The 26878-nt window shown below is 45.9% G+C and overlaps 1 protein-coding gene across 4 annotated transcripts in view; it reads right to left on the bottom strand.

Annotated features, from left to right (window-relative positions):
* TSPAN18 (tetraspanin 18) overlaps positions 1 to 26489 on the bottom strand; it is a 129061-nt gene extending 102572 nt beyond the window's left edge. Inside the window, exons 1-2 of one of the 4 annotated variants that reach the window (XM_065683361.1) lie at positions 26360 to 26372; positions 5451 to 5515 (exon numbers count right to left, since the gene is read on the bottom strand). The gene's annotated coding sequence lies outside the window, so the exon portion shown is untranslated. Of the gene's footprint in view, positions 1 to 2865; positions 2890 to 5450; positions 5516 to 10083; positions 10108 to 26359 lie in introns of those variants that run through there. The other 3 variants (XM_065683362.1, XM_065683364.1, XM_065683363.1) reach the window with 3 other exon arrangements.
* Between the last annotated feature and the right edge of the window lie 389 nt (positions 26490 to 26878).

Below are 26878 nucleotides of genomic sequence, written 5' to 3'. Positions count from 1 at the left end.
TTTCCCTAAGGAGCATGTAGTCAAGTAAAGTGAGGTGCAATTCTTCCCTTCCTGGTCCTTTTCAAGCAGGGAGAATGTTCTGCTAGAACACCACAGGTTCAGGGCTAGACATCTTCCTGACAACACAGCAGCCAGGCAACTTCTTCCTTCTGGTTCGCATAGAATGGTTTGTGTTGGAAGGGACCTTAAAGCTCATCCAGTTCCAACTCCCTGCCATGGGCAGGGACACCTTCTACTACAGCAGGTTGAGTAGTTTACTACTGTTTCAGAGAATCTTATAAGCAAAAAGCAGTGGTTACGATTGCCTGGGACCCTTGCCTGTTGATAGGTAACAATTCCATCCTGCTGTCCTTCCTCCTACTTCATTTTTGCAGTCTACGATAGCACAGTACACATTAGCTTCCCATGAACCTTATGAACTATGCTGCTGGAAAGTCCTCAAACACTTTTGATTTTACTTCTCTAACTTGATCCCTATCTTTTTAGTTGTTGCCTTTACAACAGCCCAACTAACCCCTTTCCCCTGCTTGTTTACAGCCTTCACTTCTTGGAACAATGTCCAGTAACAGATAGAGCACCATCGAGGGGTAATAACAGAACCTCGCTGAGATAAGGATCCCAGGTAAATCAGGATTTAAATCTCACAAAGACAGGATAAATAATACAGTAGCAGGATAAAAGCCAAACTGCTCAGGAGGGCGCTTATGCCAAACCTCTACAAACAGGTTTTGACAAAGACCTACAAACCCCAGATTCACCAGGAATGCCGTGCCCAGAAAGAACCACAATCTCAACAGCCTGGGTGAATCAAGCTGATGGCAACTGGAAAACTGATAGAGGAAAAGTTGCTAGAAAGAGCCAGAGAGGTAAGCTTTCCTCCTGCACTATTTGACAGCATCGTGCTTCAATATTTGCACTTTTCTTTACACATCTATTTAGACTAAGAAGAATATCCTTATAAAAATACATAAGCAAGCAGCGCAAGAAGAGGGCCAGCTGCTATACCTCTGCCTCGCTGATCTGAATTCTCCGCATTTATTTAGTTATAATCCTTCGTATAAGAAGTTTATTTATACAGACAGGGATTTCTGGAATTCTGCAGGATTAGTCAATCTACAGCATTCTCAGTGCGTGAATTTTAGCATCAGAATGACACTGCCCGGATACTTAATGCCTCGAGTAAATATTTGGGCTGATGAAGGTTAAACAGATTAGTCAAGATGAAGCCAGGGTTCTCTGCTTATTTACTCAGAAGCTTAAATATTGCTCTTCTTCATTTAAGAAGCCTTGTTTAAAAGAAAACCCCACAAAAGCAATAAACGAAACACACTCACCCAACTTCAAGTGAGGCAGCACCAAGATTTCTATCAGCTTCAGCCTGAGCCTGCATGTGACAAAGCCACACACTGAATCACAAATCTCACACTCCTTGGACTCCTTGGGGGAAATGTGCAGAGGGAAACAACAGCTCCAGCGCAAGCTTGCTGCTCTGAGTTTCAGCTGCACCAGGGAAATGGGATAAACACACACACACACCCCCCTTCCTAGTTCTATTCAAAAGCAAGAGGGAAATAATTGGTGTGAAAACCATTTGCAGTTCAGTTACACTTCGGAGATGTGAAGAGGCAGTTATGCACAACGCCTGCCTGAGAGCTGATCCTGTCCTCGAGCCCTACACTGGGGAGGATTTCCAAACGTCCTCAGCAATGCCACACACCAGCTCTCATCAAAATCTGCTCTAAATTCCCACCTAGTATAGGCAGAGTGGTGCTAAACTAGGTCCAGTCCCTTAAGCCCACCTGCTTGCAGTGCCATATGAAGTGCCTGATCTAAAGCCTGTTGGCGATGAAGGGGCTTTGGATCAGTCAGCGAAGGAATAGTTAGAAGCTGGAAAACAAAACCGTTTGATTTCGCTGTTTGGTACAAATTGAAAGCGAAAGGACAAGCTATTTAATAAGAAGAAAAGACGATGTGTCAGCAGGTACAAAGCTAACACGAGCTAAGAGCTCGAGGAGGAGCAGGCAGCATTTGGAGTTCGCGTTTCAGCCCATTTGCTCAAGTTCCAACTTCCAAATCAATTCTTATTTAAAGGCCCAGACATCAAAAGCTTTTCTATTAAGGCAGGAGGAAAATGAAACTTGTGTTTCAACTAAATGCCTCTGCAGAAAACCGCTCCCACTTGCTGGCTCCGCACCCTTCCCTGCTGCGCGCCATCCATCCCCACTGAGGTTGTGTCTTGTTTACCACACTCTCAAGGATATTCATGTACAAACTTCAGGCGCTTTGGAAGAGGAAAAAGCGCCTTCGCTCGGAGCCACGTTTGCTCTGAACAGATGTAACATTCCTAAGAAGCTCTCAGCTGACTGCCTTTGAAGTGTGGGGAAAAAGAGGGGGGAAAAAAGGCGGCTCAACCTTGGAAGCTGCATTTCTTCCCTTAAAAGAAGTCTCCAGGGACTCTTGAGAGAAATAAAAAGCAAATTCTCCAGATCCTTATCTCATGCTATTTTTGAGAGGCTTTTGTTTTGCTCCACTGCTCCTGTCATGTTTTGGATTCACAGAATCACAGAATCACAGAATCCCAAGGGTTGGAAGGGACCTCAAAAGATCATCTAGTCCAACCCCCCTGCAAGAGCAGGGTAACCTACAGTACATCACATAGGAACTTGTCCAGGCGGGCCTTGAATATCTCCAGTGTAGGAGACTCCACAACCCCCCTGGGCAACCTGTTCCAGTGCTCTGTCACTCTTACAGTAAAGAAGTTCTTCCTGATGTTAACGTGGAACTTCCTATGTTCCAGTTTACACCCATTGCCCCTTGTCCTATCACTGATTAGAGGACTTCCCCACGCGCAAGCGGACTGCTCACCATGGCAGATCTGTGCACCGAATCTGCGCCCCACTGCGCTAGGCCAGGACACCTCCACTTCAGTCCCACTTCTGCTTTCCCTTTGTAGGTGTGACAAGAAAGATTTTAACAGCAGGCAGCTTGCGAAGAGAAGGTTGTGATTGTAAAGCATTGACCCAAAGAGAATTCCCACCCACAAGCAAGTCCATCCTCATGATGGGTTGGGGTCTAGGCAGCACTTGCACAGCACGCGGACTTGCCCTCCAACACACCTTAGAGTCACACTGGGCAACATGGTCTAGTGTGAGGCATCCCTGCACATCATAGCAGCGTTGGAAGTGGATGATCTTAAGGTCCTTTCCAACTGAAGACGTTCTATGACCCTGTGATTCAGCAGACACAGCTTATGTGTACTCCAGAACGGTCAGTGTTGACTAAGTTAACTTTAACATGGCTGAAACAGGCTGCTTTTCCTGCTCTGCTTCTCTTTACTGCCACCTTGTCCTTGGCATTTCTCTCCTTGATTAGTCAGCCCTATTAATCTTCTCCATATCCCACCCACCATATTTCCACGTTATTAAGCATCCACAGCCTTTTGTTCAAGGACCTTAAATGTTCAAGGACCTTAAGCAGAAACATAACTACCACGTTTCCTGGCAAGAGGTGCCTTATACCCAGCAATCGCTTAGGGCAGCTCTATTAGACTCATTCCCCCTAAACACAAAACCAGGGCACACCAGCCAGACAGGCGAATTCAAGGACACGTCCTTCCCCGAATTCCACAGAGCAAGATAAGCCCGTGAGCCTTGCACTCACTTTATCTTAACTAAGAGGCTTCCCCCATTCTCCCACTCGGTTAAAACCTAATTATTTACCACCGAGGCACGGAATAGGTTAAAGCTTCCTCTGTCTTGTCTCAGCTCCCTTTGCAGATTAAGGGAAAACAATGAAGTCTCCACACTTTGTGATATTGCTAATGCTTCCTGTGGGGATAGCAGCGCTGGCTGCAAAGAGGATTATGATTACAGTTTAAAAGGAGCGCACGCTGCACCGCCGCAAGAGGCACAGGCTTATCAGGAAAGAAACCGAGCTGCCCCCAAACTATGCACATGGGACTCCTGCCTTGCCTTCAGTTCTGGCTGAGGGCTCTGTCTCAGCTCACGCACCCGCTTATCAGCAGTGATAAAGCAGCAGCTGAGCTTGCAAGAGGTATAAATGAGTAACGCTGTGCGAGCAGCTTGCATGCGTTTGCCATCAGAACACACAGCAGTGTTTACAGATCATCCCACCACATTCAACAGCACAGGGAGCTGGGCAGGACTCAGCAAAGCACAAGGCTGTGCATTCCTGGCCGCAGCTGGGAAATCTTGAAAGAAAAAGTGTTGGTAGAGCTGTGCTGGCTGCGGTGGTATTGCCTGAAGTTCCATAGGGAACACAGGAAATGCTTTGAAGAGCACAGCATCACCTGTTGGGTCCGCTCTGAGCAGTTAGCTTGCAGCTACAGCTTCAAATCATAGACTCACAGAATGTTTTGGGTTGGAAGGGACCTTAAAGCTCACCCAGTTCCAATCCCCTGCCACGGGCAGGGACACCTTCCACTAGAGCAGGGTGCTCCAAGGCCCATCCAACCTGGCCTTGAGCACTGCCAGGGATGGGGCAGCCACAGCTTCCTTGGTGCATGTGAAGGACCTCTGTCAGCCTCATTGCTGTGCACAGAGTTGACTCAGTTGAAGAAAGAATAAGAAATCACCACTGAGCATTCATAAGACACATTGTCCATCGCTCTGGGCTCTCTAAGGAACCTGAGCAAGACAGCAGTGTACTCACACCCATACATCTCTACCAGCTATTACAAGAAGAGACAGAGAACAGTATTTTTCTTATAATACCAAGGCTTTGGCTAAGCCAGCCATCAAAAATTCCTTGACTTCAAGGGGTGCTTAACCTGAGTGTAAGGATAGAAGTAGTGGCTAATGCCTAGGTCAACGTGCCACTTCTTTCGCACCTAATAGTTGCACAGTTCAAATCAGACAGCATGAGAACTTGAGTCCTCTTGAAGTATGGGGTAGACGTGTTCTGCTGATGTCTGAGAGGGTTTTGTTGGTTTGTTTCTTGGTTGGTTTGGTTGCTGTTTGTTTTCAAAACACTATCACTGTGCTTGCTCTTCTCCAGGTTACTTCTACAAATAACACAAGGTGAAGCTACACAGATATTCCCCTCACCCCTAATTCTGTTCAGAGGGGTTCAGTAACTCTGTGTCTGCTTCCTGGAGGCTACAGCTGGTGAGCAACAGCATTAATGCACGCTCTCCTGCATTTTCACAGGCTTAGACAAAACTGAGCTTCGCAACTGTCTCATCATAGAGTGTTGTTCTAAGCAGTCTTTGTCACCTCCCACCACACATCACACCAAACCCTACAATGAGTCCCAGTACTGAGCAAAGCAACAGTTCTAAGATGCTAACAAGCCACTTCCATGAATTGCTGCATGCCTTCAACCAAGTTCTTTGGCTCCTGCAAGGAGCCCTGGAGTCAGGGAAAGCTGGATGCTTTTCACTAACCAAACCAAACCTTGTGCTAATACAGTTCATGCATCTCTCTACCAACCTTTGCTGCTGGGTGCCAGACTCCTCTGGGTTCTCTCTCTATCCAGTTTTCCTTACCATTAATCTCTGTGGAAGAGAAGAAGAAATGGAGCTGAAAGACCGAAGATTTGCCTGGCTTATGGCTTTTAAAACACAACACAAAGCAAACCAGAAACATTCCCATTAACCTGCCTTCAGCAAACTTGTGCTTTAAGGGACTTGCAAGCCCATGCAGAGATCTGAATTCCAACTGACCTAATGTTTCTGACACTCCCTTATTCTCTGAGAACAATGGGGGCAGAGACATTTGCAATAATCAAGTCACCATCTCTCAAACCTGAATCAAGTCATCATGTAGGGCCTGAGCCTTGGGAAGGCAAAACTTCAGCGTGCTTCTCAATGGCACATCCTGAGAGCCGAGTGACTTTAGGTATGCGAAGAAACTTCATACCTGAGAAAAAATGTCCTGCTCGAAGCTAAGTGTTTTAAAGATTATCTGAGGAGATTAACAGGATTATTTGATAACAGGGTCTGCATAAGGCAACACTGAGAGGAAAGGCAACTTTAGCGAGGAGGACTAATACAGCAGCAGCAGAAACAACAATCCAAAGAAATCTATCAAGGCAAGGGCTGAATAAGTAGGCTTTTAAAAAACCAAATTGATGGAGTGCATTCAGGTCTAGATAAAGGCTCTTCTTCATCACCTCTGCAGACAAGTCATTTTCTTTTCGGCAATGTGGATATGGAATTGTATCAACAGCATCAGGACAAGCTTTCCACTCAAATCTAGTCGATGAGCCTCTGCTCCTTCCAGCCTCGGTGGCTCAGAGAGAGACTTTGACAGTGGCATACGTCATCATACTATAGAGACCTTTGATACCTTCTGCAAAAGATGGGCTGTTGGTTTAAAACAAAGGAAAAGCAGTCACAGTAAGCACACGCCGCTTTGCCAGGCACCACTAGCAGTGATGCAGATGGAAAAGCATTTTGCAATTGCCAGCTCCCAAAGTTTGGGCAAGAACCTATCAAAACTGCTATCCAAGAGAAGGCTGGAAGCAAGGAATCAGAAGTAAAAGCCCTGTTTGAGAACGCAAGGCTAAGCCTGCATGAATTCTACCTTCATCAAGGTTTAATTGAAGATACAAGTTATTTAGATAACTGAATGACTTTCAGTACAGACCAGGCACACAGAAAATTGCATTGCAGCCACAGTAAACAGGAGAAGCAAGATCAGTTCATCTTAAAACACGTTGCCTTGCAACATGGGCTTTAATATCAGCTGCAGTGATTCATTTTATAACCTGCACAGACTCACCAACGCATTTCTCACCAGTCACCCCTACCACAGCAACAATCAAACCAGACTGGACTGCACTGACCACATCACACCAAGGAGCTGCACACTTCTGTGGCCTCTTGAGTCCTTCTTACCTGAAGGACATATAGCATTCTAAACACTTCAAAGCGGGGCGTGCTTGCTGCCCTTCATGGACACGTCTCGCTCTGCCTATGCAGAGACTTCGGTTTATCAGCTTGTGGAATGCAATTTATACATTTCTCAGAATCCCTAAGCTCCTACAGAAGGAAATGAAAAAATATTACTGTCAAATGCCCATCAGAGCTAGAAGCCTGGGTGACTGTCATACACCGAAGAAATTAAAAGGCTGCGTTTGAGATAGGGATTGGGAGAGCATATACCACCCTGAAAGGCTCTGATTAAAGTGTTCTTAATATCAAAATTCAATTTCTTTCAGGTTTTGCAAACAACAACGGCCTTGAGCTGGATGCTGCCAGCCTGCCTGCAGCCTTTGAGGAGATTAGGTTATTACCAGCCCGCTACGAGAACCTTAAATCCAGTATTAATTCTAATTCCCATTTAACCACATGTTCATTGTGCAGTGAAAGCTGGCTGCGCATGAACTTGCACATGTATTCTTCCATGTGCAATGGTCTGTGTCGCAAACAACAGATGCTAAACCTCATGTATGTTTAAGAAATACATTCTGACCTTGGCTTCCAGAAAATCCCAGTAAAGGAGAAAGACTGGAGCAGGGGAAAATGGGGGACAAGCTGGAATGATTGCTGGGAGATGACGGGAATGGAACAGTTTCCAGCTTAAAAGCTTTTAGCAGCCAATAACGGGAGATTTCAGCCCTGGCATGGAAGAAAATAGGATGTGTAGCCAAATCACAAGAACATAGAAGCATCTGTGACCTGGACCCCATAATGCTGCAGTGGTGCTGCCAGTATTCCATCACCAACACCAAACCACTCCGATGATAACCACTGGGACTGCCAAAAGCTCTGCCCATCACCATGGGCATGTTCACTCCATCAGGACAAGTTTTTGGATTCAACATTCCCTCTGAGCAAGCCCTTGTTCCCCTCTCCTAGAGGTGTGAATGGCTCCAGGATGCCAACGCATGGGCAAGACCAAGTCATTCAGTACCTAGGAATGGTACAGAACCTATAGTCAAAGCAACTGAAGATAAGGACACTGCTGCTTGATCTGCTATCGAATGGGACAACTTTAATTCAGTTAAAAAAGAGTTCTCAAAGATATCTGGAAAAACACCCAGTAATGTTTCCTGAGTTTAAAGCACAAGAATTTGCTGCAGATGAAAGGAACCTTTCAGGAAGCACATTCCCAAGAGAACAAAAATATCTTTGGCACCAGTGCCTGTTACAGGGAGCAGGACCTCCCTACTGGCAAGGGAGTCAACAATCGCTGGAAAAGGCAAAAATACACGTATTTTTAAGCAGGTTGCTGAAAAACTCTCTTTCCATCAACCCCAAACTCAACAGCCTGAACTCCACACACTACAAATGTTGTGAGACTTAGAGGCAATATTCTCTAATAGGAGGCACAACTAAATCTTTCTTCTCCTAGCAACTGGCTAGGGTCACCTATTGCTGGGTCATCAAGACACTCAAGCGGAGACCCCAATAAGAATAGGGACTACTGGAGTACCAGTAGGCTGTACATCAAGCGAGCTGTAGTAGCTCTCCATGTGCTCATCCCCTGCAGCTCATGTGAGATAATTTAATTTAGCAGCTATATTGCTGAACCTTTTATTTGCCATGGGCTAAGACCACACATGGACCCAACCACAGCTCATCCAACAGCTTGTAATTTGACTGAGCACCTGCAGACAGGTTCATATACCCTTTCTGCCTAACTTCAAGTCGCTATTTGAACCAAGCACCTTCCCTTTCCCAGAATGTGACCTACCCATCCTGCTGGTGCATAACCTGGGGCAGGGTGTCTTCAGTCTTGGGAATCTGGAACTATGAAGCTTCTTGGTTGAAATAATTACCGCCACAATGAAGACTGAAATCTCTCAGGGCATAACAACTCCAATATGCCAAACCACTATTTCTCCAATAGTGAAATAGCACATGTGTCTAGTCTGAGCAAACAGGGAACTTTCCCTGTTTATTATCATGGGCTGCATCTCCTACCACCCTTCTCACCTCAGAAACACAGACTAGTACATACAAACAAGGCCAGAAGATGTGGCCTTGCAAGCTTTAGACAGTGTTTTCTGACAAGCAGCATTTCAGCACCCCTTCTTTCCTCATTCAGTCAATAGAAAGGAGAATTAGGGCTTTGAAATTATGCAGGCAATTAGAAAAAGAAAAGGAAGAAACCCACATTTCCTATTCTATTCTATTCTGCACAGGAATTACTCTCCCAAGGCAACCCTAAATAAAACAAACACCTGCACTGCTTTCTGTCAAAGAGCGTGACCCATCCCCTTCCAATAAACACCCTTTGCACACCATGCAAGCATATCCAGCCCAACAACCTGTTTCACAGGCTCATCCAAAAGCCCTACCCTGAATGGCATGTTTCTTCAGAAAAACTAGAGGATTTTGTTTTGCATTTGTGTTCAGTATTTAATCTTCAGAGATTAACTGCATACTTCACCACTGAAGTGAGGTTGATATGTCATGGACATAAATTCCTCTGTAAATCCTACTTTTGCCTCTGCCAATTCCATCTTTTAGCATGGAAGAAGGGGTTGTGTTAGAAGAATGCAGCTCAGGCTTGTTACACACATAAAGAGCAAACAAATTGCGAACCAGTCGCACACCTTAAGATTTTTGTCTGCAAAACAACTGTGGACACGGTAAGAGCCATGTATTTATGCAGGTGATCTTCAGTCTCCAAGATTAAGCAAAACATACTTTGTACAAGAAAACAAGTAACTAAATCAGCAAAAAGAGTTTTTTCCAGAGACCACAAACATTTCAGTGGCAATAATTTCTTATTAAAAGGTATTGTTCGCAATACCTAAATCCATCCATTGAGAAAGGTAAGAATGAGAAAGAAGAGTCCACTGGAAACAGCCTCTAAGTATAAATGAGATTGGTGAGCAGATGGCAACTGGCCATGATGGGAAAAAAAAAAGGAGGGAGGAGAATATCTATTCCTTCTCCCAAATATATAAATACACACATGCTTTCTCAAATAGGAAATTTGCTAAACCATGCTAGATGTCACAAGTACCCCAATACTTAATGCACTATGCACTAGTTATATCTTCATATCGTGTAAGACAATCCAAGTCAAAACAGTTTTCCCCAACACTGATTTCCCCAGTGTCCTATCCAATATAGCTTAGGATGCCCCAAGCAAAGCAACAACTTACCATGCTGAATGAGAAAGGAAAAGCCTATTCCACAGTCTCTCACTGCTATCTAGTCCCTTCACTTTGCTTCGTCTGGTGTCCTCCTAGTACCAACCCCAAAGAGATCCCTGCAGCAATCCTCTTTATACTGGTCCCTTGCTGCTGCCCCAGGGTGGTACGTGTTGGCAACCATACTTCAGCTGCAAAATGAAAAACGCTGATGATTTGAAGATAGGAAGTAAGCTGGCAGCTAATATTTAACAGTAAATATGCCAAAAAACCACCCTAAACCACCCCAACATTGAAACAGTGAAACCCGAAAGCCACAGCCTTCATGGCAAAGATAACCCTGCAGCTCGGTGATTTGGGCTCTCATGGGGCCTGAAATTGCTTGGCTAGACCTGGTTAAAAAGATAAGCACAGACAGACCCATTGCCTTGAGATATGTCAGGAGACAGCTAAAGGAATGACTGAGTCTCATGGGTTTAATAACACTCACAAATTCAGTTATTTATATCACCAGTTATCCAAGTATTTATCTAGCTCCAAAGCAGAACATTAACACAATCTCCACAGAGCTGAATGAGACATTCCTAACACGTCAGAAACCTCAGTCAACAAACTGAATAGATGGAACAGAAGTTCCTCACAGACAGAGAGAGAATCCTCAGGGGAAGATGCCTGCTTGCCTCCTTGAAGGCTTAACCAGCCACACAGACCTCTCATACAACAGGGGCAGCCACCACACTGCAGGCAGGGTGTGCATCCCAAAAATGGGGTAGGGAAGCACCAAGCCTCCATTCTGCACCCCAAGTCACCCCAAAAAGGGGCTGTAGAAGTCATCCAGCCACAGCAATCTGGTTCCAACTTCTCTCTTTTGAAGGTGAGATGGAGGGAGCCCATCAGTCCTTGCTATAGCCTTTCCTGTAGGGTGTTAGATGCAGGGAATACCAGACCTACACCCCATATGCAGATTGAGCATTAATTATGCTCAACTGAGCATACAGAATTGGTGTGTTCAAATGATGGGTGCATCATTCTTCCTCATCACTGGGAGAAGTTGTGGCTAACGGATGAAAAGCTGCTTGAAACTTAATTTCTGACTCGACTTTGCAGTTGAATAAGATGTTCTCACCTCCCTTCCAACAGTTCCATATGTTGAAAGGGTTAAAAAGACAGCAGCACTATTAGCATTTTGATAGCTTTCCACAAAATGTATAGCAAAAAGTCTTTAAAATTCATTGCACTGAGATAATCCTTCAGGTCTAGCATTTCCCCCTCAGCTTGAGGCAACCAACTGGTTTTCTTCCCCTTAATACCTTAACATAAAGCTCCAAGGAGTTTCCAGGCTGGAAATCTCAAATATGCTCAGGAAAAGCAGAGTCCTGAAGTTCAAAAGAAGCCACGTAAAGTGTCTGGGGTTTAATTAAGAAATGACTACAGGGGCATCGTCTGCGATACCGCAACGCCCCTAGAGATCCTGGCTTCTTTACATCGCAGCTCAACACATGCACACGCTGTTTTCCTTCCAAAACACTGAGCAGCCCCCTCTCATTTCAGCTGCCACTGAAGGTTCTCAGCATCCCCGAAGAGCCAGCAAATTAAAAACCTTGACCCTGCTTCAACACAAGCTCAGGGACTCGAGCTCTCATCGAGATCAAGGCTGAATTTTTTAACACTATTACAATGTCGAGAGCAAAGCTGTGATTTTGAGCTGCGCGATTGGCATGAACACTCAGCAGCTCCACACCTGGGAAGTCGGGGTGTGTTATACAGCATGTGCCTTTTTAACAGCTCCAAAGCAACTCACTTTCTCAAGGAAGCACCCAGGAATGCCTCAGGGTGGAGAAAGCAGCCATCTCATGGTGGCTTTGATCAGGAGTATTACTGCAGTGAGAACAGGCAAATGCTTCAGGACTGCATTGCTCCTTCACCAAATGGTAGGACTCAAACACTTGTTAAGGACTATTAGGTCTGATTATATCCTCTCCACAAACACTTTCCTGGGGTTAAAAGGCCTGAAAAAGCCGGTCTGTTCAAAGGAAAATGCTTGTTATGAAGCCATGTGCAGTTCTGAGGAAGTTTAACAGGTCAAAAGTTGGCATTCAGGAGAGGCAAGAGTGGCAGTGAGTGTGATGTGGGAAGAGGAGGTTCAGATCCCAGGGCTGTGACCTGTAGTCTCCCACATTCTAGTTGCACACCCCAACCATGAAGAATTGATTATTTTGGCTGAGGTAAGAATTCCCCTTCTTCAGTCCTCCCAAAAGTTCAGAAGATCTTTGTTTCTCTATGAGAAACAAGCAAACAACCCTTCCCCCAGAAAAATGAAACAAACAAAACCCACCCCAAAACAACCCACAAACAGAGCTTCATTTACAGGGAAAAAGGTGTTCTACCTAAATAAGGTAGAACACAACTAACACAGCCAAAAGAAGACAAGGCCTTAATAGAGAATCACTGGGCTATATGGGACATTTGGCTCCAAGAAAACAGCAAGGCAAGCCATTTATTTAGCTGGGAAAATTCTTCCTATAATACAGCAAATATTCCCTCCCCATGATTTAAACCCAAGGTATCATTTCTAGGAGCAATATTTGGCTAGGTGCTATGAAGGAAGAAAGAGAAAGTCTGTCTCTTAGTCTGTCTCTTAGAAGCAAGATCTCTTATTTTCTAGTCTGTTGCAAGTTTCCCACAACACCTTCAGCAAGTCATTTAGAATTCCCGTACAGCAGTAAAATGGGAATTGGTAAAGAGGATTCTCTGCCTCGAAAAGGTGCTACAGAGATGTAATTCGTCTGCAGCTGTGAGATAGGTGTTCGGCTAACGTGGACCACACAGGAGCTCAATAAACAGTAATCACTGTGACACAACATAGAAAGGCTACATCTGACAGAAAATTGTGAGCAACAGACTCGTTCTGGTGGGTTAGCACGTGGACAGTTCAGATGCACGCTTAATCTGTTCACTCAGGCATGCTGCACTGCTTCATTATCCACCAGTCGATCTCCAATTTATATCTAGGTGCATAGACTCAATAACAACCGCTACTGGCCGTGGGAATCCTCTTTCAAACACATTTACAGTCATTGGAAGGGTGAGAAAATTACCTTATCATTAAGTTTCAGCAACCGCATCTGTTTCACCACCTCCTTGCTAAACAATGGTGTATCCTCACAAATCCTTGCTTCACTAGGCAGGCTTCTTCACAAGGGAAAAAGCTCAGGGGCGGTAGAACAGGAAAGGGGAAGGAAGTGACAAATCTTGTCCATGCAGAGTTTCCTACAAAGCTGCAAGGACTCTTTTACATTTAATGTAGGCACTTTTACATTTAATCATATTCCATTTAAAAATCAATGTCTGGTCCCACTCCATACTTTCTTTATGAAAGGCACTTCATAAAGAATCAAAGCTTACAGCTGAAGATTGTAGCTTCATGTTAAAGGACAGTCTACACCCTAACAGGAAAGAATTTCGTCTTTATATCCAATCTAAACTTCCCCTGTTTCAGTTTTAACCCATTACCCCTTGTCCTGTCACTACAGTCCCTGATGAAGAGTCCCTCCCCAGCATCCCTATAGCCCCCCTTCAGATACTGAAAGGCTGCTGTGAGGTCTCCACGCAGCCTTCTCTTCTCCAGGCTGAACAGCCCCAACTTCCTCAGCCTGTCTTCATACAGGAGGTGCTCCAGTCCCCTGATCATCCTCGTGGCCTCCTCTGGACTTGTTCCAACAGTTCCATGTCCTTTTTATGTTGAGGACACCAGAACTGCACACAATGCTCCAGGTGAGGTCTCACAAGAGCAGAGTAGAGGGGCAGGATCACCTCCTTCGACCTGCTGGTCACGCTCCTTTAGATGCAGCCCAGGATACGGTTGGCTTTCTGGGCTGCGAGCGCACACTGAAGCCGGCTCATGTTCATTTTCTCATCGACCAGCACCCCCAAGTCCTTCTCTGCAGGGCCGCTCTGAATCTCTTCTTTACCCAATCTGTAGCTGTGCCTGGGATTGCTCCGACCCAGGTGTAGGACCTTGCACTTGTCGTGGTTGAACTTCATAAGGTTGGCATCAGCCCACCTCACAAGCGTGTCAAGGTCCCTCTGGATGGCATCCCTTCCCTTCAGCATATCAACTGGAATTGGTTGCCCAGGGAGGTTGTGAGCGCTCCATCCCTAGCAGTGTTCAAGGCCAGGTTGGATGAAGCCTTGGGTGGGATGGTTTAGTGTGAGGTGTCCCTGCCCATGGCAGGGGGGTTGGAACTGGATGATCTTGAGGTCCTTTCCAACCCTAACTATTCTATGATTCTATGATTCTATGATTCTATGATTCTATGATTCTATGATTCTATGATTCTATGATAAGGGAAACAGATCCACCCCATGGCTTCTTTTGGAGTCCTTAAGCTTTGAATGACCAATCCTAGACGGTGACAGTGAAGCCCACAGAAATACGGCTCCAGCCACAGAAAAGAACTTTCAAGTCAGTCTCATGGAAGAGCTGGGACGTGCAACCCTGACCTGGGTTATGACAAACCCTCTACAACACTATCCTAGTGCAGTGTGTCCTTATCTCAACAGGGTGAGCTTGCAGAGCAGCTCATCCACATATCTAAGTTCTCAACTTACTGCAACTATTTCCACACTACCTTGATTTTTGTCCCTAGTTCTCCATCCCTGATTCAGAAGAAGAAGAAAAGAGTGAAGTCTCAGATCAATAGCTTGCTTTTCTCAATGATTTAAATATACTTAACAAATGTGGAGAATATGGACATGAAATGGATGCAAAGAAATCCGGTCACTCTCTGATTAGAAGATGCAAACTGAATTTTGTGGGCAGAGTCTAGTCCTTAAAAAGTTATCAGATAATTCCCAAATGCCAGCTATCATATACTGCACAGTCTAAGCCTCTGAAGAAATGCAGCAGCTTACCTTCATCCTCCTGGGGATCCAAGGAACCTTAGCAATCAGCATCTTAGAGGTTCCTTTAATGACTGTAACCAGAAGCAAGAGGCAGAAATCTACTGATATTCCAATCAATCAAACATAGAAGACTTAGACTTGATAAATGCAAGAGAAATGTTTTCTTTTCTTAATTTTTTTGTGAAAACATATTAAAAGATTATTATTATCTAATATGTGAAAATAAGTATTGCCTTTTTATCACAAAAAACACCCACAAAAGCAAGGCTTAGGGTGTTTTTATTCTTCTTTCAAACACTGTTTCTGGGGTCTGCATCTCTTGGGAGCAGACACGTTAGAGCTCATCTCACATCCAGTAGCGCTTTGACACAAAATGATTTCCAGAGCTGACTGTGTGTTGGAGATTCTGGTTGTGGTTTTCACCACCTCAGGCCTTCTGCTGCCTCATGCTTCAGTGTGCTGTAATCACACCTTCAACTTGAAGGAGAAAGAGGGGTGAAACCAAAAAGGCAAGCTCAGACTCCTCATCTACCACAACATGTACAAAAGTCTTTTTGAAACAGGTTAGCAGAGACCATCTGAGGATGCACTTGGCTTCTTAGAAGCAGGAAAGTGTCATTATTTAAACCTCAAACACACAGCAAGGGAATGTTTTGCCTTTATGAGAAGTGTTTTGTCATTGCCTTTACAACAACGAAGCTTCAACCTCCAGCCTTTTCTCTCCTCATTTCTTAAAAGCAGGGAGAACAACTTTACAAAGTAAAGAGAGTGATGTTCTCATATGATCAGAGCTGGAATGTGCACCTCAATTTTGCAATCCCATCTTTTACAACAGAGGGAGCCTCCGAAAGCTCCCATTGGCAGCCAAGCAGCTCACAACGCACTGGGATTCAGGTGGGTGAGCTGCCCTGGAACAGCCAGATCCAGGGTCTTTGATGATACAGAGAGCAACCACAGAGAACAAATGTCCTGGCTAAGCACACATCTCACTTACCTGAGATTGCCTCCTGGCTTTCTTCTTGTTATGCCCTCATTCTCCAAGGAGAATTAACAAAGAAGAAAGAGAGCATCGCTTTCCTCTCCCCTCTATAAAAAGGGTGAAAGAAGAAATTGGAAGAGGCCATGTGTTATACCTCTGCCTTTGCTGAGCTCACAGCAGTCAAACCAGCAGGAGTGCATTTCATCCTGTTCCAAGAAGCCACACTCTTGCCCTAAGCATTATTTTTCCTACCTTGCCCAACAACAATGGTCCAAGCACAAACATATCAACAGTGTTCAGCTATATTGAACTTGGCTGCTTAAGGTGCTTTTCTAACAGTATTCCTCAGAGAAAGCCAGGGTTTAGGAGCTATAAAGCCTTGTATAGCCTTGACCCTGCCAAAACACAGCAGCAGTGCTTCAGGGTCGGTCTCTCTCCTCCTGCCCCTGACATTCTGATGACTTTGCTGAGGTCTCCAGAGATTCTTCACTCTATTCCATGAAGAACTCATTCAGGGAGACACAAACCTGCCGAACCAGTGAGGAAAGACAACCGCAAAGGAAGACACGAGGACACCTGGATGGGAACCTGGTTTCTCGTCCCACCACCTTTTTTGAGACTTCAAACATGTCTTTCATCTCACATAAAGATGAAGGTTTGGATTCCACCTTGGAAACCTTCAAGCAAACAGCCACGTGCTCTAGAACAGCAGTCCTGAAGTTAGGACATGCATTACTGGCATGTAGGAAAACTGCTGGCATGTAGGAAACCTGCTTTCTTTACCCCGTTTTGGATTTGTGACAGCATAGGTGGAAAACCCAAACCACCTGGCTCCTAACCAACATCTCTCTGTTTTGACTAAGAAATTCTATCCCAAACGCAAGAAATTCACCCAAGGAAAACTGAGTGGAGACCAAACCTTTCCCACAAAGCAGGACTGCTTTCAATAAATCAGCATTTTCTGCAGGCAAATTGTTTCCTTGGAAAACTCCCAGCCAGTCCTAGACTTAAGTAGTAGCTAGTGTGGTTTCTGCTCAAGACGCAAAGCTGGAAGCAACCCATCCAATAGAGGTTCTCCTTAGGAACAGCTCACATCCCCTCAGTAAGACCAAGCCAGCACTGTGGAAGACTTCCTTGTGGAAGCCAACTCTGGAAGAAACAGAGTTTCCTGAAGTTTGCCCTGACAGCTCAGGATTCTCTTCTCCTCAACCAGTAGCTTGTATTGTTAAGCAGATGGCAGGAGGTACGGTTGGTAAACCTCACACGCGCCATGCCTATTTACTTCATTTGTTCCTTAGCCTGTATGATTTGAGACAGTAAAAACCCCGCTGATGTCCAAAAAAGCATGTGCATGTAGGTATGTGTGTGGTAAAAGCTCTGGAGCCTGGTCTGTACATTATGTGGACAACTTTACATACTGGGGCAGACAGCATCTTTTGCTTCTATAGCTCTAAGGAGAGGTAAACCCGTCTGCAGAGGGAATTAAAAGGAAATACACAATAATATCACAGATGTATCTCTCAGTTTGCCTTGCTGATTTAAGCTATGAATTGGTTTGAAAGCATCTCCAAAAGTACAGCCTGCTTAAACAGTGTTCTCCAGAAAGAATGCTTTTCCCCTTCTAAACACAGGATTTCATGTGCTGTACAGGATTAGCCTATATAGGTCACTGACACTCCATGGAAACCTGTGTAAGAAGAGCTATTTAGATAAATAGCTCTACTCCCACACCAATTTTTTTTGGCTTCTCTTCCTTTATTGCTAAGAATGTTTCAATTGAAACAACATCTTTGTGCCTTTGAGGATCTCTGCTCCTGCTGCCACTTCCCCACCTGGAGCTATAATCCTACGCTTGTCACAAACCCAGCCGCTGCCGCACAAGTTATTACTGCTCCGATCTGCAGATTATAGCAACTTTTAATAGGGGATAAGCAGCAGGGAAAGGTGAGTTTAGGCAGCAAAGTACCTGCTGGTTCAAAGAGCCCTATTATTAATATTTATTAGTTTTTAAGCATTCATTGAGTGCTGCAGGAGATGAAAGAATAAAGTGAAAGCAAGAACCAAGGAACCAAGTTTGTAAAAGACAAGACAATGGGAGAGCATAAAGAACAAGTGTAGCGTCTGGGAAGGAGGGGAGCCAAAGAAGAAGTAGTAACAGCAAGGGGAAAAAAGCCACACTTTTTATCAACAAGATGTTCCTAAAAGTAAGGAGTATGAAGAGAATTATGGAATTCCTTAGTGTCTAATCAGAGCTGTTCCCCATAGGGGATCTTCTGAGCATTATAACGAGGAATTGGCATATGTTTAAAGGATGGAGCTTTGATCATAAAAAGCAAATGTGTGGAGGGGGGCACTAGGAAAACAACAAAAGGAAACGCATCTGCATCACCCTATGGTACGAGGGCAACACCCAGCCCTGGACAGAAGCTTTACAGAGGTACAACTGAATCCATTTAGACTTTATATAAAAGGTTAGAATGAGGCATAATTCTCACTAAGGTTCCCCATGGGCAAATTCCTCTTCTTCCCCATAAACCCTTTGCCTTGTTGCCCCAGTTGGTACTTTTCTTCCCTAACAAAGGTGCTTGTGGCTTACATCATTTTACACCTTCACACTTTCAAACAACCACCCGTGATGCTTCGCAGTTCCAATGCACTTCACCAAGATTAGCTAACAAGAACGTTCGTCATACCCACATGCTGAGGGTACCGCCTGCGTTCTCACAGCTGGTGAAACAGATGCTCACAAAAGCAGTGCAACTTTCCCGGAGCCAAAGCAGCTCCGCAGCAGGCTGATGTTAGTGAAGATGCATTTGCACACTTCAGTTCTGAGCAGCGAAATCAGTGATAAGACTGGGGAGTGAGAGTAAACCGCACTCCCAATGCCCTCAGCACCCCAAGGCTAGTGCAGAGCTTCAAAGCTGTTCCCAAAGAGCATCACCTTAGAGAACTGCTACAAGAAACCCACTGCTAACTGAAACTTGGAACTATCTGCAGCAGCACCAACAAAGAAAATGAATGTTTTTCAACTAAGCTCTGTGTCTTCTCCTGCCAAGCCCTCCCTGCTGCAGTATCAAAGTATGAACACATAAAATGCAAAGCACGAAACCTTCTGCTCCTTTCAGCACTGTGAGGAGAACAAGAAGGAGAAAACGACAAAACAAAACCCCCCTCTTAATCCATCCAGGCTCTGGGATGCCCTGTTCTTAATCTCATCACACTGTTGTTCCTGACTGATGTTTCTCTTAACATTTTAAAGAAGAGGAACAGCTTTTAACTGGCAAAGCATCACTGCAAGCCAAAATCCTTATCACTTTGGAAGGTCTGGTTTCAAGACTGTGAACCCAGAGCCGTTCATCACATCAGCAATGTATTACATTGGCAGCACTCAGGCTGCCAAAGCAAAACGTGGGTCAAAAAGAGGTATTGGTGTTTTCAGTGCTGTGCCTCCAGCGTTTCCAGAACTAGCTCTCAGCTTTCCCTGTCTCTTATTCTGAAAACCAGCTCGGTGTAACTCTAGAGGATCCCTGTTAAGTGTCTGTGCTTCAGCCACATTCCCACTGGAAGCAAAAGCTTTGTTGATCAACAGAAAAGCAGCTCATTCTAAGCAGCTCCATCCCCTCGGACATCAACAGGAACAAAGGGCAGTCAGCAGTTCAGAAGTGCATCAGATCCGAAGCCCACCCCTCTTAAGAACACTTTGAGGCACTCAATCCTTTATTCTCAGTTATTTCTCATACATGCTCCTTGTGGACCCACCATATTGTCATCACTTTCAACCCCCTACAACTGTTATCAGCAAGACTGACATCAAAAAGCATCCTGTTTTCAACTGATTACAGAAATAAGTTATCACCAACTGACTGCCACTCAAAAATCCACACCGCTATCCCATTTACCCTGCCGACAGGGTCTGAGAAGTTCATATGAAAGGCACCCACAGGTCCCAGAGACTGCTATGAGAAACACGTTCTCAGCAGGTTTGAGAAACCAGCCCAGTATAGGCATAAACTCTCCCTGTACAAGAAGATCTGGTTCTCTTTGCTCCCCAAGGAAATGAGATGTGCCATCAAGTGAGCCAAGAACAAACCCTGACATTGCTTTCCCAGCATAGCCTGTTCCAGTTCAGTGCCCTGCGAGGTCCATGTCTCAAGAACAGGCAAACTGCCAGTCAGTTCGGTTGGACTATTTTTGCTGAAGAATTGTAGGCACCATAATTCAGTGCTATCCTTATTACTCTAAAACTCCCTCCTCATTGACTGTCATACACGGAGCTTTTCATAAGGAGTAAATATAGTAACTGTTTCCATAATAACGTTAAAAATACCCCAACAGATTAAATGAAACAGATGAAATGGGGCCATAAATACGTATGTCTAGCAACATGACCAAAATCACCCTTCTTCCAACTGGGCATTGGGCCATGTAGAAAAGCTGCTGGCATTACGATTTCATTGCTGAGCCTTATGAGAAGCACAGAGCTGCAGCAACAGTACTGTAATCATGCACAATATATACAACCTGAGCTGCAGCCAGGGCCTTTAAGCTCCTGAGCCCCTGCCAGGCTGTGCCACTGACCCACAGACAAGAAGTCACCATATGGTCCCATACTCCGTCCCGCTCATCTGTCTTGTTGGCTTTCCAGACATCTGGGATGGCATAAAATGTACTTAAAGCTGTTTATGACTCAAGTGAGAAGGCTGAAAAAAACATAAAAGCTATTATTATCTCTGCTATACTACATGACTTGCCACATTAGCAGCTTGGTCCGATTCCACCTCCCCACATCTTGTTGTAAGCTTTTGTCCTGACACTAACATCAGGAGTAAAGAGGACACCGGTTTTACTGCTTCCAGCAGACAAACTCGGGCAGACTCCAGACCACACTCAGATTCCCCAAAAAAGCCCCTCTTTAACATGGCTGTGTGTCAACTAAATGAGGCAGACAGAAGGGCAGGAACAGACATCACAGAATCAACAAGGTTGGAAAAGGCCTTTAAGATGAACTAAACACAGTCAATCAACCGCTGAGCTGAGCAAACTCAGACCTAAGCCCTAATTCACAAAAATCATGCATGACCACAGAACCAAGCAATACCAAGCACATGGATGAGATTCGGTTTCAGCACTGTTTATTTCATCAGAAACATCATCTGATTTTCCTGAAGTGATACGCTCGTCTAAAAGAATCTGAACTCCATTTGGGTAAGAATTGACTCTTCTACAGCGGCTTTTCAATTCATTCTGTTCTAGACCAGGTTTATATAGTAAATACATAGCCTAGGGAACATCCCAATACCAAAAAAAGCCTTAAAGGACAAGAACCCTCCGAGACCTACCAATCATTGGAATCTTTGTTGGAGGGACTACATAGACCTTGTGCAGAAACAAGAGCCTAAAAACCTTTGACAGTCAAAAACCCCACTTGCATCATCTCAAAGGACAATGGCTATGGTTTTCTGTGAGCTGAATTTGGTGAAGGTAAAGTAACACTACATGAAGGCTCTCAGTAGTCATGTAATATCCACCGTATATTAGCCCACTGAACGTGAAGCATTCACATTAGGCATGTGGTCATCCAAAGCTTCTTGTGTCAAGAGTACACGCTGCTGATTAGAAACTTTGGGCCAATGGAAATCCTTCAAGCCCATTGCTAGAGAGCAGAGAGTGGCAGAGGTGCAGAAGCAAATCCCATTTGGGGTCAATTCATAAAACATCTCTATAGTCTGCTTCTTTAAATCTTATCTGTGCACAAATAAACACAAACATGCTGACAAACTGGTTGAGCAGCCGGTGTGGTGAACAGCAGGAAAATCCCTGCACCGGCTTCCTATAGCTGCTTGTTTCAGTCTCACACAATTTATACCAGATTAGCCCATAACAGATCTCTACCAATGCAGGAATGATACACAGCAAAGCAGCTGCTAAGTGCTCCAAGGCAAGAGGTTGGGGTGGAGGGGAAAATAGAAGTCCCATCAACTATTTGGTGGGCACTGAATTCACAGGAATCCTGTGAAACTATGGGATGGGATAACTCATTCACCATGCTGGAAACTCAGGATTACAAGAGCCATGAAAAGACAATAAAAAGTGCTGTTGTAGGGGAAGGAATGGACACAAGAGGAACAGTGAACTGTGCAGTCACCGGCGATGGTAAGACCACATGCAGCTTGGCTGTCATATAGATTACAAATGAGATAGCTGTGACCATCACAAAGCAAAGCTCCGGACATCTGGAACATATCCTCATATGAAACACAATTAAAGTCCAGTAGCATTCCCAGTGCTGAGAAGTGGTGGGAAGGGAGGGAACAGACAACAGAAACACTTAAGGCAGTGTTACAAGGAATAAGCGTCATGAGAAAGAATGGAGAGTGTGGACTGATTTTTCTGTACAGTCTTTTTCTTCCTTCATTTGCTACTTCCAATGAAGATTAACAACCATTCCCAAGGGGAAAAAAAATAAAAAAAGAATAAAAAAGTTGGAAAAGGGAATTTCTAAGAAATAGCTTAAAAGAGAAGGAGCAATTTCAGATCCAAACATCTCATTCTTATGCATCTTGGGGGAGAAATACACAGGCTTTGCGCTCTCATGTGAATACACTACTTGGTTTTGAGTTACTATTTTAAAGTCACAGAATGGTTAGAGTTGGAAGGAACGAAAACTAAAGGCCACCGCTTCCCACAGCCTGTTCATTCCCAACCCTCACTGTACTATTGCATTTCCCCCCCCCTCGAAACACAAGAAAAGTGGATCCAAAAATCTTTCCCTCACATTTTATTGGTGGTAGTTTCAGTAAAACAAACAAAATCAGACTAACACCAGCCAAACACCCTTGAAAAAGCAAAAGTAGGGGTTATTTTACAGCAATAAGCCCAAACAAGGAGGTGCTTCAGCAGCCTCACAGGATTAGCAAGGAGCAGAGATATTCATCTGTTTTAATTATAGCTCCCAAACAGACCGTGGACCTACTATCACCTCATGCGATGAGTCATCTGCAAGATGTCAAGAACTACGCACTACCTCACAGAACTCTCAGACCACCATCTGCTTAGTTAGATAGCTTAAGCCTCAGTTTTGTAGCATCCAAACTTCTCTTTTCTAGCCCTTCCTCCTGCAAGTCCCACAGCCCCATCAATCCAGTAGCTTCTGCTCCCAGAGCAGTTGTGTCTGTTTTCCTGCAGCCTGGTGAGAACAGACAGGACTCGAGATAATTAAATAAAAACACAGGAACTGCATTATTTATTTTAAAGGAAAACGTGTTTTCTAGGAAGAAAGTGCTTTATTTGGGCAAATCTCTAAAGCTGTTTATCAGCTTAAACTCATTATCTGCCCATATGGTCTTAGCACTGTGGTTAGAAAAAACCACTCTGGGCATGCACTAGCTGGTGAAATGTCATCTGCCCTTTTGCCAGAAACCAGGATTTTTGCATTGACGTCAAATTGGGATCCTTGCCACAAGCGAAGGGCCACCATAAGGATAGTCATAATATTTTAATTATGAAGGGATCTTACAGAAGGCAGGGGCAAAGCAAGAAAAGCCGTTCACAACAAAGTCACTTGATTCACTGTTTGCTTCCTCTGCTCTTTTTGTTTGGGGAGGAGGGGTTGGGGAAAGAACAACCTAACTTAGAAAGCAAAGAAAAACAAAAAGGCAAGAGAATGAGACACTAAAGCCAACAAACACACATCAAAGCTGAAGATGGCTCCGCTTCAACTGCCTACAGTATTCAACCCGGGATAGATTAAGGCAAGATAAAAGGTGCTAGGAGGGAAAACACCACCCCTTCACTTGTTCAGCCCTAGTGTTGAGAGAAGCCAAGATCCCAGCTGGCTCTGCTAAAGTACACATCATAGACCTAGTTTTAGAGAACCCCACATCTATCCACCCGATGTTGGGGACCAGCTCCATGCAGGGAGGTTGTTTGAAGCCCTTCCTGCTCCCCCATTGAGCTGCTGCAGCGAGCAGGAGCTGGGTTTATTGATTCTGCGAGTCACAGTTAGCCACGGGACGCAGGACCAAAGGTTTAACACAGGACATTAAACCTGACAGTCTGAGCTGTCAACTGGGTTATTCTGGGGAGGGAGAAACAAATTGAAGCCACAGTAACAGATGCTTCTCATGTTTTATGAACTGCAGTATTATTCCTGGTTACAGATACAGTTTCTGCCTTTTAGAACAGACCTGCAGTGCTGTGTATATAGAGTTGTTTGAATTAAACAACTTGGCAGAGAACTTCAGGACAGATCAGCATTTTCATACACACACAATGATTCCCGTTTCCCTTTCGCCCCACCCTGAGAAGCATAATACACGTTAAAGCAGCCAAAAATGAGATCAGGATAGAGTCATTCGTTGCCATCAGCTAAGGCGAGGATGCAAACAGTCAGACCCCCTCCTCAAACACACTCAACCTCTTCTCTGTTTGAAGGAATGAAGTTGCTGGGATCTGCTCGAAGTTGTAAAGCAAGCCTGGAAACGGAAGGCTGGTGTTCTTCCCAGGATGTCTTATCCTCACAGCCCAAGGGGAATAAAGGGATTTCCCCGTGATTTACAAAGGAAACCTGAAACACTCTGCGAGCCAAAGCCACCCCCAAAGCTCACCCTGCGCTCCGCACCTGCGGGGCAAGCGGAGCCTCGCATGAGGAGAAGAAAGCCCTCTCGTGGAAACGGCCAGCATCGCGCACCCCAGACCTCCACCCTCGTCCGCGGCCCGCTTAGAGCATCCCCCCGCTCCCAGTCATCCCTCTGGATGCGGACGGATGCTCTGCCGCCAGCGGTCCCTCCCCGAGGCACCGCTACCCCTTCATTCCTCTGCACTAGCGCGTCTCCCTCGGTCTTAAACACACAACGTGGGTACCTGAGCCATTCGTGGACAAGGCCTGCTCTGCAGAAAGGGTGGGATAATCGATAGAAATCCTGTCTGGATTTTGCTGGCAGCCTGGAATAGCTCAGAAAATCTCAAACTCTTCCTTTCTTCTTCTCGCCCCGCTACACTTAAATTCATGGCAAAGTATGATGTGTGGTATTCCAGCCTCTGCCAACAAAAGCTGTACCTCGGCCACAACAAATACAGGAACATTAACTGCCTTCCAGGGAGGGTCAAGCGTTCGGATCAGTTTAACATCCTATACAAATACTTCCAGTGAAAGCAGATGATACAGAAGCACTTCTGCCCATTATGCTACACGGTCACATTTGAAAGATTCCCCCCAAATTATGAGAAATATAAAGAACACGCTTATTCCTCCCTATCATTTGTTCTCTGTATACTTCTGAGACAGAACTTACAAAACCACTAGATACCAGAATAAGCGTTACACTGGTAGAATCAAACACTTGGACACATCCTGTTGAATTAGGGCAGCTCTTTACTAACTCCACACACTTTTCACCCACTGGTATAATCCAGGCAAGCCTGGGCTCACAGTGTGTGTGCGCATCCCGCCGGGCACATAGCCCTTGCCAGTACAGTTCTGCCCAAGCAGCTTTGGTAGCCACTGGCTATTGAGTGAAATACGTGCCTAGAGTCTAGGAGTTGCATTCAGATTTCCTCTTGTTACAGAAACACAAGCAGCAGAGAGGCTGGGCTTGCTAACTGCTGAGGGAAGGGCTAAAGGAAACAGGGAATTATGATTATCAGACTTCACAGAAAGCCACCCAAGTATAACGCATCTGAAAACGCAGTCTCCTTGCTCACTACGACATTTAAACACTAAAGTTATGGGAAAACTTCATACTGCACAGCCTATAAAACCCACACGTCTCGGGAGGGTTGTACCTCACTAACGTGTTCCTGCGGCTATAAATCCCTATCAGAAAGCAGGGACTGACCCACGGTGGCGGGACTGCAAAGTCTGAAAGAGAAAATTCCTACCGAGCTGGACCCGAGTCAGAAACACGGGAAACTCGCGCACCCCCCATCCAAACTTCAGCGGGTAGAACGCCCCACAACGCTGCGAACGGGCGGCAGAGCGCCCCGGGCACAGCCCGCAGGCACCGACGCCTCCTCCGCTTGCCTTTAGGAAGGCTCCCGGAGGAAGCGTGGTGGGGATAAATACAGACTACTAAAGGTGTGCTAAGGGTATAGAATGCTCCGAGACCCCCCGAGACACTGCCGGTACCGACGGGGAGAGCCTGCCGGGCCCCGAGAGGTGCTACCGGCGGGGCTCGCTCGGCTGCTCGGGGCTCCCGTTTCAACTCGCACTCCCGGTGCCCCTGGGAGCCCAAGCGGCAGCGGAGGGAGCCGAGCCCCTTCCGCGCGAGCCCCAACCGGCGGCGTCCCAGTGCTGGTGCCCCGGGCAGGGGGCCGGAGCCTCGGCAGGGCTTGGCGGAGGAGCGGCTGCTGGGGGCACCCCGAAGCGAACCCCAACCCGCCCCAACGCGAACCCGGCCCCGTTACCTGCCGGCGGCTCCCCCGCGGGGGACACACGGAGCTGTCGGCGGGCGGCTCCCGGCGGCGCTGGGCTCCCACTGCCGTGCGCGCCCCGTGCCCGGCAGCCGCGGAGCGCCGGAGCGCAGCGCAGCCGGCTCCGCCCCATGGCCGTGCCCCTTCTCCGCCCAGCCCGGCCCGGCCCGGCCCTCCCCCGGCAGGAAACTTCCCAAGAGACCCCCCCCAGCTCGGCCCTCTCTCCTTTCAGGGGCGCAGGGGAGCGGCAGCCCAAAGGGGTGGCCCAAGGGCTGCCACTGGGACCCTTCCGCTCGGGGGTGAGTCGTGAGCACGGTGCCCCCCCGTTCTAGGGTGCTCCAGTAACTCCTGATGCGCTTTGGATGCACTGGGAGTGCAAAAGAAAGAGAGGGAAGGTCGCTTGTTGGCCGGTATTAGTGAGAGCTGCCTAAACGCGTTGGAAGATGTGTCAGAGCCGCTTCAAACAAAGGATGACACTGCAGGATTGGAAAGGCTGTCAAAGGAAGCCTACCG

The sequence above is a fragment of the Lathamus discolor genome, chromosome 6 (genome assembly GCF_037157495.1).
Source record: "Lathamus discolor isolate bLatDis1 chromosome 6, bLatDis1.hap1, whole genome shotgun sequence".
Lineage (NCBI taxonomy): Eukaryota > Metazoa > Chordata > Aves > Psittaciformes > Psittacidae > Lathamus > Lathamus discolor.
Note: the sequence above shows the minus strand (reverse complement) of the source record. Positions and strands in the feature narration are given on the sequence as shown.